The sequence below is a fragment of the Lygodium microphyllum genome, chromosome 23, assembly GCF_053477565.2.
Source record: "Lygodium microphyllum isolate KBCC chromosome 23, Lygodium_microphyllum_v1.1.10, whole genome shotgun sequence".
Classification (NCBI taxonomy): Eukaryota; Viridiplantae; Streptophyta; class Polypodiopsida; order Schizaeales; family Lygodiaceae; genus Lygodium; species Lygodium microphyllum.
In genome coordinates, this window is record NC_141157.1 from 41,719,906 (window position 1) to 41,735,156 (window position 15,251).

The window sequence follows — 15,251 nt, forward strand, 5'->3', positions numbered from 1 at the left end:
AGCTACACTCTCATCCATCAGAACACATACAGAAGCATACAGAACAGTCACAGAACAGTACCAGAACAGCTACAGTACAGAATAGAATAGAACAGAACAGAGACAGAAGCTCTACAGAAGACCTATAGAAGGTTACAGAAGGTCATCAAAACCACATAACTCATTCTCAAACCATTCCAAACTTTCACAAACCATTCAATAAGCTTTCACAATATCTCAATCTTCATCAATCAATACTCCATCCCTCCTTACAGAAGACAATCAAAACAAAACAGACCAAAACAGAACAAAAAAGAAGGTATACAGAACCAATCAGAACCTATCAGAACATCACAGAACCACTAACAAATATCATGAACTTCCAAAAGACCATCATTATCATCCAAAACACTCTCAAACCACTTCCAAACCAATCAATCATCTCATAAAATCAACCATTCAGCTCTCAAAAACAACAAAAATCAGCCAAAAAACAAGTCATTTCAACACTCAACACAAGTGTAGCTAGATTTTTGTATAAGAATATTATGACAAGGTTTGGTTGTCCCATAGAATTGGTGTCAGACCAAGGGGTGCATTTTATGAATTCAGTCATAGAGGAGTTGACAACCAAGCATATGGTCTTGCACAAGAAGTCTACTCCATATCATCCTCAAGCAAACGGATTGGTAGAAAGTACAAACAAAGTGTTGGTGAGAATTTTGAAGAAAATTGTGGAGGAAAACAAAACTGACTGGGATGACAAATTAGATTCTGCACTATGGTCCTTTAGGACAGCATTCAAAGTGGTTACTGGAATGACACCATTCAAACTTGTGTATGGTATGGAAGCAGTAGTCCCTATGGAGTATGTGGTTCCCAATTTGAGGCTGGCAGTACAACACAGATTGAGTCATGAGGATTCAGTATTACACCGAAAAAGGCAATTGTTGAGATTGGAGGAGGATCAGATTAGAAGTGCATATGCTGTGGAAATTGATCAGAATAGAAGACAAGCATGGGTGGCAAGGCAGGTCAAATTCAAGATTTTTTCGAAAGGTGATTGGGTGATGTTGTATAATTCAAAATTAGGCCTGCATCTAGGTAAGTTGAAGTTAAGGTACTATGGGCCCTACTAGATTGTGGAAGAGTTAGGGCAATGGACTTTCCGATTGAAGGATGTGTTTGGGACTCGAGTTCTGAAACCAGTGAATGGGTTTTGACTGAAGAAATTCTATGGCAAGGTTTCGAATATTCCTAAATGGATGGTCAGCAAAGCTAAAGAAATAGCTGTCAAATGGGTTGACATTGTGCCAATATGGTCAGAATCAGATATGGGGGATTTTGGTAAGTCCGGGAGTAGTTTTGAGATGGAACAGAAGGAGGATTGTAGCGGATTTTCAAGTACGGGCAGCAAATGGAATTCAGAAGTCAATAATGGTTTGTGGCCAAATGGCATGTAGTTGTTTTGTCAAAAGGAGAAGGATGCAGCCAAGGCGGTGTCGGATCAGCTAGAGGCCCCTAGTGGCTAAAATTGGATCAAGGGACTGTGGGTCCGAGGTCAGCTGATAGGCTCAAGCCACCGAGCTGTGCCGAGTGTTTAGGCTAGACCTTGGGCAGATTTAATTCTGGAAATTTAAAGTGTCTTTTGTAAGTTTGAAAGTCAGTTGGTTTTCGGATCTTGGAAGTTGGATGGTCATAGGTATGCCTATATATATGATGCCGTTTGAGTTTTGTGTATGCCTATCAGTTTCTTGGCAGATTTTTCGATGTAGCTATGGCAGAATACAGTTATGACAGTCTTCTTGGCAGTTTCTAGTCTCTTTACTTGTCTATTTCCCATTCTGTTTTTTCAGTGAGGATTCTGTCACAGAGAGAGTAATAGTCATGCGGAATTGTGTGTATGTTTGAGGTAAAGTATGAGTGTTTTCAGAGTGATGAGAGTTGTGCACTGAATGTATTAGGGTGGATTGAGTATAGGAATGCCGTTTTTTTAGGCTCTGCCAAAGCAATAATAAACAATTGGCCTTGACAGGGGTTGGACTTGGACAGGCCTTTGCAGTGTGGCCTTCTCCTTTGCATTGGCTGCATAAGGGCTTGTAATCCACAGAACTTCTAGGGTTTGGATAATTCGGGGAGATATGACCCTTTTCTCCACATCTGTAACATTCCAGCTCGGGTCTCTTACCACTGCGAGATTGTTGTCCTCTGTAACTTTGAGAGGGAAACCTCTGTGGACTAAAATTAGGACCAAACTCCCTAGGCTTTGGTCCAATGTCATGCATTGTCATTTTAGATTCTAGTAAGTTGAATCTTGTGTTTTCATATTTCTGTCTTTGTTCATGCATCCCTTTCAGAGAGTAGATATCCTCTATATGGTTCTTCCGCAAAGAATAGGAACATAAGGCTCCAGGAATGGTTGGTTTTTGAGTACATTCACTGTCTAAATGTCCCACTTGATGGCACTTTCTGCACCATCTTTCCTCACCATGTATTAGAACGCATCACATCTCTTCCACCTCTCGTAGGAGTAGATAGATTAATAGTATTCACCTTCAGCATCTATAGTTGCTTTGTAATCACATCCATAAGCTCTTTCTTTATACTTGTGACTGAGTTGGATAAGTAGTCATTTAGATTTTTACCTCTTGGAGTACTTGTAGTAGGGTTTTGGGAAGCTTCTATAATTACTGCATACATTGGTTGTGTTGATCCAGAGGGTCCTCTGTTCTGGTTTTGATTCAGAGCTCCTATTGAGACTTGGGGTTGTTGATTCCAGGTGGTAGGGTTTCACTATTGTTGAGTCACCATTGGACGAACTGTTTGAGGCCACTATTGTTGTGGTTGAACCATCATTTGAGGCACTATCGTCTACGGTGACCACTGTGGATTAGGTGCACTATACTGGGCATTGCTTGCATCTGGGAATAGGGGTAGGGAACTGTCCCTGGGACTACATTTGGTGGGTATACCATTCCTGGCATAGGAGGAGGTAAGACTCCTCTTCTTGGAGTCATTGACAGTCTGGCTTCAACTTCGTCATAAAATCTTGCACCTTCCACTGCAGCTTGCAGATTGAGTGGTCTTCTCAATTCCACGAACTTGCAAACTTCTGGTTGTAGGCCTCTGAGGAACACTCCTTTCTGGATATCTTCGTCCAAATGATGGTTAGTCCATCTCTTTAGGATGGATTCCATTCACGAGACATAAGCTTCTACTCTTTCACCAGAGGACTAACTTAGGTTCATAAACTCTTGCATTTGCTCTTCAAAACCTTCATGCCTGAATTTAGTGAGGAAGGCCAACTTCAGGTTGTCCCATGTGCCAAAAGTTCCTGCTGCTTGTCTCTCATACCATTGAAATGCCGTGCCTTTGAAAGTGGCGGGGAATATCACTAACCAATGCTCAAGGGGTTTTGGCATTGTTAGTCACACATGCTACCATAAATTTTGCTACATGAAGATCGAGGTCTTCATTGTACTCTCTCTTAAAAATTTGCAATGGGACTGCATTTGCTGCCTTGTCATCAATATTTCCAGGATGAATTTGACTAAGAAGGGGACCTTGAGTCACCATGGGAACTTCTATAAAGAGTGCTTTTAGGGCATCAAAGGAGGCTTCTGTTGCAAGCTCATTCTCAGCCTTGATTCTTGCTTTCTCTATTCTCATGTACCTCTGGACTCATTCTAACGCTTGCCTCTTGATTGTGTCATTCATCAGAGGGTTGGCTCCAACCACTTGGTATGTACTCAATAGAATAGAATCAGTGAGGGGCTTCAGTCTCTAGAGGAATCTTTGGCCAACATCTCTTCCACTTTCTTCTTTTCAACATCTCTAAATTCGACTTTCAAACCACTACAAAGGGGGAGATATCCCATTCTAAAAGTATTAAAACTTATTCTTCTTAGGATCGTTGTTGTGCCATCATCATAATAATGCCATCTTTTGATGGTTTCAATAGTGTATGTTATAAAGAACACTCTATCTACCAACTTCTAGTTGGTTGCTAATTGGACAAACAAAAGATTGTCAGAACACCAAGCATCCCACATATCTTGCTGTTGAGCATCCACAAACAAATTCCAACTATTTTCCTTCTTATTTTTGTGAACTTCCACTAACCACGACTCCTAAAGCTTCTTCATGATCTTCCACTTAAGGATGTCTTGAAACTTCTCAATGAATGCCAAATCTTTCATGGATGGTCATTCTCTCTGTTTTTACCCTTCAGTTTGTTTCCAAACAATTTGCCACCAAGATGCACGTCTTTGTTGCTTCAATAGGAAGAGGAAATAGTCCACCACATAGAGCTTACATCATAATGGTAATATGTTTCTACCATTGTGCAATGAACTTCATGTGGAAAGTGGCTTTGGCAATAAGAATCTCCAACTCTTCAATGGAAGAAGGAACTTTGTAAGCATCCATTGAATTCTCCTCTTCTTGGCAATGCCATTTCCTTCATTTTCAGCCTCTTCTGATGCTTGTTGATGACAAGTTTCCCCGGTTGCACACCAAAAACATGGAGCCCCAAGAGAGACACCAAGGAAAAGAGGTTTCTAATGCAAGAAAATCTATCTTGTAACATCAACAAGCTTTTATTTCATCCTTTAGAGAACCACAACAAGGAAAATAACAAATCTTCACGCAGCATCATAGTAGATATCTCCCACGGATTTGATAGAATCAACCATAACCTTCAACATCTTCATAGAATCCATCAATAGAAAAAAGAACACAAAGTATACACTATTTTTGAATGGAAATCAATCACATAGTATTCATTTTCATTGTCTTCATAGTTTCTCTCTATCTCTCATAGTAGATACATTGTTTTGATAGAATTGGCTATCTTTGACTCTTTCTCTCTCTCTCTCTCTCTCTCTCTCTCTCTCTCTCAATAGTACATCATCTCCTCACTACAATACTCTAGGCACGAAAGGGCACCAGAGCCACTATAGTGTCTCTTCATAGCTCACTATTGTCACTCTCACCTCAGTCTTCTCTTCTGTCTTCAACAACTGCTTCTTCCATTTGTTTTAGCTCTTTTGAACTTAGATTCATCCTTTCCAAAAGTTAGAAAACTTTCCCAAAGTCACACATACATTCTATAGAACACTTATAAAAGATCTACATAACAAAATAGAACAGTAATAGAGCAGAAACAGAGGCTCTACAGAGGGTTACAAAAGGTCATCAGAGAATTGTAAATCCTCATAACTCATACCAAAGCCATTCCGAACTATCAAAAACTACTCAATAAGCTTTCAAAATATTTCAAACTTCATCAATCATCAATCCATGCTTCATACAGAAGAAAATCAGAACAAAACAGAAGCTAAACAGAAGGTATCAAAACCTATCAGAACATCACAGAGCTTCATATTTCCACTAAGAATCATCATGAGCTTCCAAAAAATAATCAATATTATCCAAAAAACTCTCAAACATTCCTAAAAACAACCGTACATCACTCAAAATCCATCAAAAAGCAACCATTCAGGCCTCAAAAACAACAAAAATCAGTCAAAAATTAAGTCTGTTTCCACTCTCAATAGATGTTTATAGAAGCATGCAAAGAAAAAGAGAGGAGCTCCAGTATGTGTTTTGGGAGATAGGGCTTCTAAACCAGAGGTGATGTAGAAGTTTCATAATAGCTTATGGGCTGGACATAGAGGAGTTTGGGACACATTTGCCAAGATCAAAGAGAAGTATTGGTGGCAAAACATGTATTAAGATGTGGAACATTTTGTGGAATCATGCAATGTCTATCATATTGTATTCCATGGTAAAGCATAGAGATGGTTACAACCGACCTATCCATTGTCAATGCATTACAAATGGGTAGTCGATTTGGTTACCATGCCTATAGGTTTATGGAATATGAGATATCTTGTGCTTGCACGAGAAGACTTGATAAATCAAGTGGAAGGTCGAGCTCTTAGTACATAGACTACTCAAGCAGTTTGCAAGTTCTTGTTGGAAGAAGTCTTTTGCACGTATGGTTGTGTTGGTAAATTTTTTGCTAATAGAGGATAATTGGATGTGGATGAGGCTCGTGACTTCTTTTCACGATTGGATATCAAGCTAGCTTTAACTTCAACCTACAATCCTGAAGCAAATGGCAAAAGTGAAAGAGTTCATCAGCCTATCATTAAGGCATTAGCAAAGTCATGCAAGGGGAGAATGAAAGAATGGCCAAGAATGTTACCCTTTGCTTTGTGGGCTGATAGGACCACTCATAGTGCAGTTACAAGGTATATGCCTGCTGAATTAATGTATGGATAACATTCAATCATGCCTATTGAGGAGACTATTGCTACTTGGAGTGTTCTACCATGGGAAGAGGGTTTGAATAGAGAAGAGTTGCTAGTCCTACGTATTAGACAGTTCAAAAGAAGGCCTAAAGACTTTGAGACAGCCATGAAAAAGATGAATACTGCAAGGATCAAGAACAAGAAGAGGTTTGACAAGTGACACAGATTTCGAACACGAGCTATACAAGAAGGAGATTGGGTGCTAGTTTATGACAATAGCTTAGAAAATCAACATAGTGCTAGTCGAAAGATGACAAAGTGGTGGTTTGGTCCATATGTGGTAAGGTTGTTTTTGACAATGCTGCCTATGCATTAAAAGAGATGGATGGGACAACTCTAAGGATTCCAGTGGCTGGAAAATGTATCAAACTCTTTAAACGTAGGGAGTCTTTGGCATATGAGTTGAAGGAGCACGATACTCAACATGAACATGAGAATATGGAAGAAGAAGAGGTAGAAGCCTAAAGACATTGACATGGTAGAGGATACTTCTTCTGGCATTGCAGATCCATAATATTTTGGCACATGCCAGAGGATGTGCAGGTTAGGAGGGGATGGATGTCATGCCGCTACGCGCACACCATGTGAAAAACTCTAAAGTGCGGCTTTCTTATTGATCGAGAGAGCCAATGCCATTTTAGACATTAGTGTTAGTGTCCACAATTCAAACATATTAGTTTTTTGGACAAGTGTAGCCAATTTATGATATTTTAGATATTATCTATTGTAAAAATCCAAAAACTGTAGACAACTTCTAGATTAGGATAACATGCAAAAGAAAGCATGTAGCTTTCAGCCATCTATGAGGATTTTATGTAAAAAGAGAGATGGATGAAATCACGCGCGTCGCGATTGCTGTTTTCAGGCAATGAACAGCACTCCAAAGTCTGGCCAAGTGCGTTGGTATTTCACCCCCCTTTCGAAACTAATGGAAGCATCAGATTGGCAGCCTGAGCAGCATAGAGGAAGGTATTATTTTGTGTACGTTTTTGTGTACAGGAGATTTTTCTTCTCGTAATGGAGAAATAAACTCACAGGCTTCAATTCTGTGAGTATTATTCTACGTCTTCTATTTCTTTCTGTGAGTATTCTTTCATATCTTCTCTTTCTTTCAACCCCTTCTCTTCCGTCTACTCCACTCCTTGAATCTCCCTTCACCCTACTTTCTCTTACCCCCGCGGTAGACTTTCGACCACAAACGCTCCGACAACGGTATATCTATAGAATGAGATCCCGCACACTATAGGTCCCATTCAACTGATTAATCACTAACTGTGAGTCATCTTTCACCAATAATCAGCAGATACCACCACATCATGCTACATTCAGCCCCATAATCAAGGCCTCATATTCTACCATATTATTGGCAAAAGAGGATCCTAAATACACTCTCATTTTCATGACAACCCTACATCTAGGATTTGATGAGCACACCAACACTCGTATGTTTTAGTGGGCCCTTTAGAAGCTTTGTTGAAATACAAAGTATAGATCGATTCTTCAATGATGATAGACCACGCCATATTAAATAGATCACTCGTACTTATGATAATCAAAGTCAATCCAAGAGAGAGGATGTATAATAGGTACAATCCCTTCTTCCTCGCTCAACTCGATAGAAATGCTAGTTAGAATTTGTTGACAATGGTGGTAGTAGACCTTAATCTCCCATGTGAAATATCCATCTTGCCACTCAATACGGATGCTCAAGATAAGGAATGATTCTTCCCATCCGATCATCTTGGATCCTACTACAAGTTAAAATTGAATCATAAAGGACTTGCATATGTACCAAGCCCCACATAAGCCCTTACATGTAGTAAGGCTTTATCTTATTAAAGTTAACTTTATCATTAAACTCTACCCCCGGCAAATATGCTAAAATGGTAATAGCTCACAATAAGCTTCATAGTACAACACCAATTGACCCTTCATAAATTTATATTTCTTAGCCCAAATATCGTGAAGGGCTTTCATTCTCTTCTTCCCTACCTCTTGACGTAATAAAGCTTGCAATCAAATTTCATTAAGAAGTGCAAGAGAAATATATCTTTCCTTCAATGCTTCTGTCTCACCCAACAAATGATTGAGAGAAAAATGCACAGTGGGAAACTCTATTTCCAATGGCAAAACACACTCTTCCCCATAAACCATCTTGAACAGGGTGTGACCGATAGCTCTCTTGAATGTCATGTTGTAAGCCCAGACTGCCACATATAATTTCTTATCCCAATCCCACACTTACTTTTTGACACTATCTTGGATAAGATCCTGACAAGTTGTTTATTTGTACTCTCAACTTGACCATTTTCTTGAGGATTATATAGGGTAGTTTTATTGTGCTTAATGTTCAAAGCTTCCATCAAGACTACTATAACCTTGTTCAGGAAGTGTGTCCCTCGATCAGACACTATCTCCTTAGTGGATCAAAAGGGCAAAAAATCTGCTCCATAATGAAAGTGGTCATCTCCTTAGCATTATCCTTCATCATTGCTCGAGATTTAGACTACTTTGTAAAGTAGTCTATCTCACTACAATAATATAGCGCTTTCATGTAGTCGATGAAGGATATATTGGTCCAACAAATTTGATACCCGATTTTTCAAACGGTAATGTAAGGGTTTAGAGGTTGCTTTCAATTCTCCCTAGCATCATGTCTTTGGTAGACATCACAATGCTTAACTAAGCCATCCAACAAAATCTTCCCCACATGTTGAATCATGGCATTCCTCTAGAATGAATGGTACCTCATCAAGTACTACACAACGGTGATAGATGTGATCTACACCTCTCCGATACAAAATACCCACCTATAATTGAAAAGTGTAGTTCTTGTTGCTTAATCTTTCTCTTCTTAGACTTCAATAAAGCAGCCCCAAATCCCCCTATAGATAGATAATGCATTATAGCTGCATATCAAGAAGGGATGGAAGTTGTATCGATTTTAAATAGACCTTCAATGTCACTTCCTTTAGCTTGAATTTCCTTTGGCTCCCCGAAATCCATAAGACATTTCATAATGTCCTACAATTTTGGTATCTTACCCCTAATCTCATAATCAAACCCCTGCAAAGTGATTAACCACTTTGATAAAAGGTCAGGCAACTGCAACTTATTCATCAATAGTCTAAGTCCCTCCACCTTCGTAAAGAATACTACTTTCTCATAGACAATATAGTGCCTAAATTTCTTTGCTTGAAAAATCCATTCCAAGGCACAATTTCTCCATGTAAGTATAGTTGGCTTCAAATATTCCCAATTTATGACTAGCAAAGGCAATTGGATGATCCATTTCTCTTCCCAAATTTGGGCTAAACATCAGCAACTAATACTATGCATTGTGGCTGCTGAAAATATATAGAAAAGTTCACCTCCTCTAGGTGATTTTAGAATTGGCACTTTTGCTAATTCTTACTTCACATCCTCAAAAGACACCTGACAAGCTTCCCTCCAATTCAACAGACAGTTAAAGGATAACAAGTTTGTCAATGGCAACACTCTTTCTGCCATTGCATTGATAAATCTCTGATAATATCCCACTGATGGTAGAAAGCTGTCTACCTCTTTTGGAGTACGTGGCAAATTCATAGTGACTATAACCTTTACCTTTTCAAGGTTGGTCGCAATACCAAAACTAACCACATGGTCCAATAACAACCCATAGGGCACCCAAAAGATGGACTTCCGTGGATTAAGAGTAATGCATAACTATCTACAAGGCTCAAAACATTTTAAAATGATCAATTGTCGTTCCCTTGTGGCGGCTGCCCCTAGATTGTCAATGAAGACTTTTAACTCCTTAGGGGAAATGTCACCAAAAGTCCTATTAGTTGTACGTTGCCAAGAACCAGGCACATTGCATAACCCAAAGGCCATCACATGATATGCAAAGGTATCGGAGATAGTGATAAACATTGTTTTCAAATTTTCTTCTTCCGCAATAGCCATTTGGTTGTATCCAGCAAAGCAATCCATAAATAAATAGATTTCCCTACCCACTTATTGATCCAAAATCTTATCAGTGAATGGTAATGAATAATAATCCTTAATCGTCTACTTATTAAGCTCTCTAAAATCTACACAAAGCCGAATTTGATTACTCTTTTTTTTCCTGATAACAACTAGTGAATACCACTCTGTGTGTTGAACCATAAATATTAGGCCAGCTTTCCTCTGTACTTTTGTCAACTCCTCTAATTGCCTATTTCTTAATTTAAAATGTATACACCTCACTTTTTGTTCCACATGGCGGCTACCTTCCTTTAAGGTAATAGTATGAACAGCCAAGTTGGGAGGAATACCTCTCAACTTATCTCATAACTCCAAGCAAAGATATCACAAAATTCCCGAATCAAGGACACATAGTCCTCTCTTTCTTCCAAACTGAGCATAATTTGATTCACCGGGAGTCATTTATCATACCAAGGTCTAGCTCAATTATGTCCACATCTTGTATTATCTCTTGAGCCTCTATTGGCTAGTTCAATGCTAATTGATAGATATCCTATATAGTGGACCCCTTGTTGGATTCATCACTTGATGACCACTCACTAACAGATATGGAGCATCTAATGTATCTAACTCTGACAAGGATAAAGAAACTCTCTCACTTTGAGGAGATTAAGGATAGGCATCTACTAGTACACGTCTAGCACCTCTTCCAAAGATAAACTGAATAGTGGGTATATCAACCATTTGCTTGTAAGATCCATGGCCTGCCTAGCAATACTTGATAGCTAGGTCACCCTGCAAACCTAATAATCCTAAAGTCTAGAATGCATTCCACATTAGCAACAATCACATGGACTTTAATAACATACACTTCAGGTTGTCTCAAACTATCATTAGTCATTCGGAGAATCGTAGAGGCATCTTTTTTAATTTCTAATCACAGCCTCTCCATCAATTCCAAACTCATAATGTTGACCGAGAATCCTATGTCTATAATAGCATGATCCACTAACATTCCATCAATGTATGCTGCTACCCTTGGACAATGCTTTTTAGCATGTTCACAATCCAATCATCACCTACTCATGCTATGCTTAAGGGCTCAACAATATACCCCGTGCGAAGAATCTTCTTAAATTCTTTACGCACTCCTGGAGACAACTTGATCAACTACAGGAGGTTTACATCTTGCTTAACTTCGCAAAGACAACTCGCTATATCGAATTCATGATAGGTAGCAAGAGCTTGCTTTCTCGCCAGACCATTCTCTCCTTTGGTCTTTGAACTCGCTTTGGTGCCACTTTCTTGGCTTTTTCCTTCTTCTTTGGTAATTCCTTATCCTTACTGGGGTTAACTTTACCATCAATGGCTTTTAGAGATCTACCTTCCATATCAGGGTTAAGAACTTGTGCCCCCTTATCATCTTGCTTAGGGTTTTCCTCACAGGTTTTACCTTGTCTTTGCCAATATCTTTACCCTTTTGACATCTTGCCCATAGATTAAAAGCTTCAGTGCTATTGACACAAACAACTTCTATCAAACTAACTCCACTACCACTAGTAGAGGTAGCTCCTCTACAATATCTTTCCCTCTTTGCAGTATTTGTTCCGGCCCCTCATCTTGCTAGAGATTATTCCCTTGTGCTCGATTGTTGACTGGACATGGCTATTTACTTCCTTGATAGAGAGAGCTAATCTTGCTCCAATAGGTACTACCTAGATGGCCATACTTCCTAAATATGTCACATTTATAATTTGGACAATTCCTAGGGAAGTGTTGGCTACCACACCACTTACAGTTGAATCTTGAGGGGGCACCCTCTTCAAGGCGTTGACTCCCTATCAAATTCTTCTACTTTTTAAGGAATTTGGCATCCGAAGTTATTTTCCTATATTTTTCGATGATCATGTCAGTATATGCTTCATTATATCATTAACTTTGCTAAGGGCATTCAAGGCACTTGACTCATAGCCGCAATCATCTACCTGTCACTCCATTGGCCTAACCACTTCATTAGGAATTAGCTGTTGATTTCTTGGAAGAATGGTAGGATTTATCATTTGGCTTCCAACATTTGGTGGAGCCATTTGACTAGCCATAGGCATGGTCACATTGGGAGGAGCTGGCAACATGGGCACAATTTGAATCATGCTTTCTCTCCCATCATTGGGAGTACTCATGGGTATCCCTTGACCTCCATTTGTTAGTGCTAAATTATTTCTAACACCTAGACTCAGATTCCAATTTTCCCTAGAGGTGTAGGCCACTTGTAATCGTAATTGTACCTCCTCTCCTCTACTCATATAATAGCCATATCAATGTGAGCAAGAGCAAAACCGCTCAACTGCACTTGAATGTTAAATTCTAGCCCATTCAAAAAGTATTGCAACTGAGTAGGAGCTAGAATAGGAATATAGGTTTGCAACCTACAAAATAATTCCTTCAATTTCTTGGCATACCCACGAACATTCTTGTGAGGTTCTTGACGTGTTACATTGAGAACATGTAGCCAATACATTGACCTTTCCTTTTAGGGGAAAACTCTCTTAGATTTGCTGCAAAGAAGAAGTCAATCATAGTTATGGTTTCTGCTTCTAGGCTGTGATACCATACTACAACTCGTCCTTTCAAAGTCATGTTAAAGAACATCGTCAAGTGTCCTCCATCTTGGATTCGACAATTAAACATTAACTTTTGGAATTCATTAGTATGAAGTTCCGCATCTTCCTTTGCCAACCCATTAAAAATGGATAGATAAAACCCTAAGGCTAGCAATTCTAGTGTTCCTATTGGGGATTGCAATGGATTGCGCCGTAGTAACAATCAAATTTTCTGAAGGAGTTTGGAGGATAGGAACTATTACTCCACTCAAAGTGGCCTAGCTAATTGGAAGAAGGGAAGTACTAGAACTTATCCTCCTAATGGACTATGAATGGGGCTAGGGTTACTAATACCCCTCCCTTTTAAGGATATTGCACCACTCCTTTCTGGAGAATATCTTCTAATAATTGTGGCCCATCGTCTAGCTTGTTCAGCTCTTTCTTGCTTCTAAAGCTTGGCTTGATGGTATTTTGAATCTATCTCACTATGTTTTGGCATATATTAGTAAATTGGTCCCTATTGACCGAGATTCGAAAATTGCCACTTATTAGCGGCTCCCAGAAAATGCACCAGCTATCGGGACCTAAAATGGGCTATGACATTGGCTCTATGGCACTAGCCTAGCCTCTACTACTCCCCTCAAACCACCCCATATGGCCTTGTGGCTAGGAGCATCTAAGGGATATGCTCCTCTAACCTCTAATACAGAAGTTTATTTTATTACATATAGATTTGTAGTTCAATGAATACTCCTTCTCCACACTCCTTAGAGGGAGTCACTAAACATATTGCTATTATAGACCACATAAGCATACACAAAGGGAGCACCCTTCGACTGATTTTTGTGGCTCCACTATGGCTCTTCTAAACCTCGGGGATCGGCCCCAAGATGCGTTGTCTCTCGTGAATACATAAAACACATTAAAAACAAGCTCCACTCTTTTGATGAATTGATCTAGGAGATAATAGATAGTCCTCGCTGAATATTCCCCAAAGAACCAACCTCTAACCCTACAACTTAGGGTACCTCATACTCTCAACATAGGTCATCACTCATAAAAACAATTGTTATGCATTCAGGATGAGACTATATGGTGTATAGAGATGAGATCAAGCTCCAACCACCAAGACCCGCGCACCGCTTATTGTTTCAAGCTAGCACCTATGGCTATCTCTCACCTAGCCGACGTGCCTTCGATCGTACTAGGGTGTAGTGAGCTTACCTCAATTCCCGAATAAGTTTCCTCCTTCCTCAAGCACATCGGTAGCTCCATGATTCTTGATGCAAGCTCAAGTATCCTCAAGCCTCCACCTCCAAGCTCCATCCTCCATAGCCGTGTGCAAGATAAGAGAAGAAGAAGAGACGAGATGATGGAGAGCTTCACCTCCAAGATCCCTCACCCTCACACACTTATTCTCTCACACTCTCACACTCCCTCTCTCAAGCACACACAAGCTAGAAAAGAGAAGAGGAGAAGAGAAGAAGGTGAGTCCACTTTTGCCACATACCAAAGAATGAGCTCTCATTTACTTTTTGGAGTTTATATGCATGCCCTAAAATCCCTTGCACCCATCCCTTTTTTACATGACTCACCATTGTGGCAAGGTCCTCTTTTCCATTTCCATTCTACTTGCCCTATTCTTTATCCTATGCCCACCACCTACCTTTTACATTTGCACAAGAGGGAGCCTTGCGCTCTTTTACAACACTTTTTAGGGCGCCTTACATTTAAAAATGTGATTTTCGCCTTTGACTTGATTTTTGAGGTCCCCCCTTGCACCTTGCTTATTCTCCATCCTGGTTCTTCCATTGCATCTACATTTTACTTCTTTTTCTTTTATCTCGAGTTGGGGTAAACATTACCCCCTCCTAGACGAGTGCCAGCCCCATGACACTTGCAGGTCCTTGGTAATGAGGGCTTCGTTCTTAGAAGGGTTGTTGTCTAGTTGATGATGGGGCCTTGTGTGGATTGTTGCTAGGTTAAGAGGTTTGGCAATTATTATGTTGTTGGAGGCCGAGGGTATGTTGAGTGGATGGTGGGGCCTCCATGTTGGTGGTTTGCATCATCTGATATTACCTGAAAAGAGAAGAAGTGCACTACCTAGGGGAAGTGTCTACCTTACCATGTGATGCATTGTGCTCGTGCTATTGGAACTTGGAGAGCTAGGTCTGGCAAGCCTAGGTGTTGTCCCACACTTGAGGACCCAGTTTGTGCATAAGGCAGGTGCACTGCATGTAGCTTAGGGTGATAGGTCTAACCCAAGTGTTACCTCCCTAGATATGTCCTACCCTTGACATGCCCTAATTGTGAAGTGGGGAATCAAAATGAGGCTAGGGGGTTAGGGACGGAGCTAGCCGACCAAAGCCACCAAAGCACCTAACTTGAGAACCCCTAGGTGCAG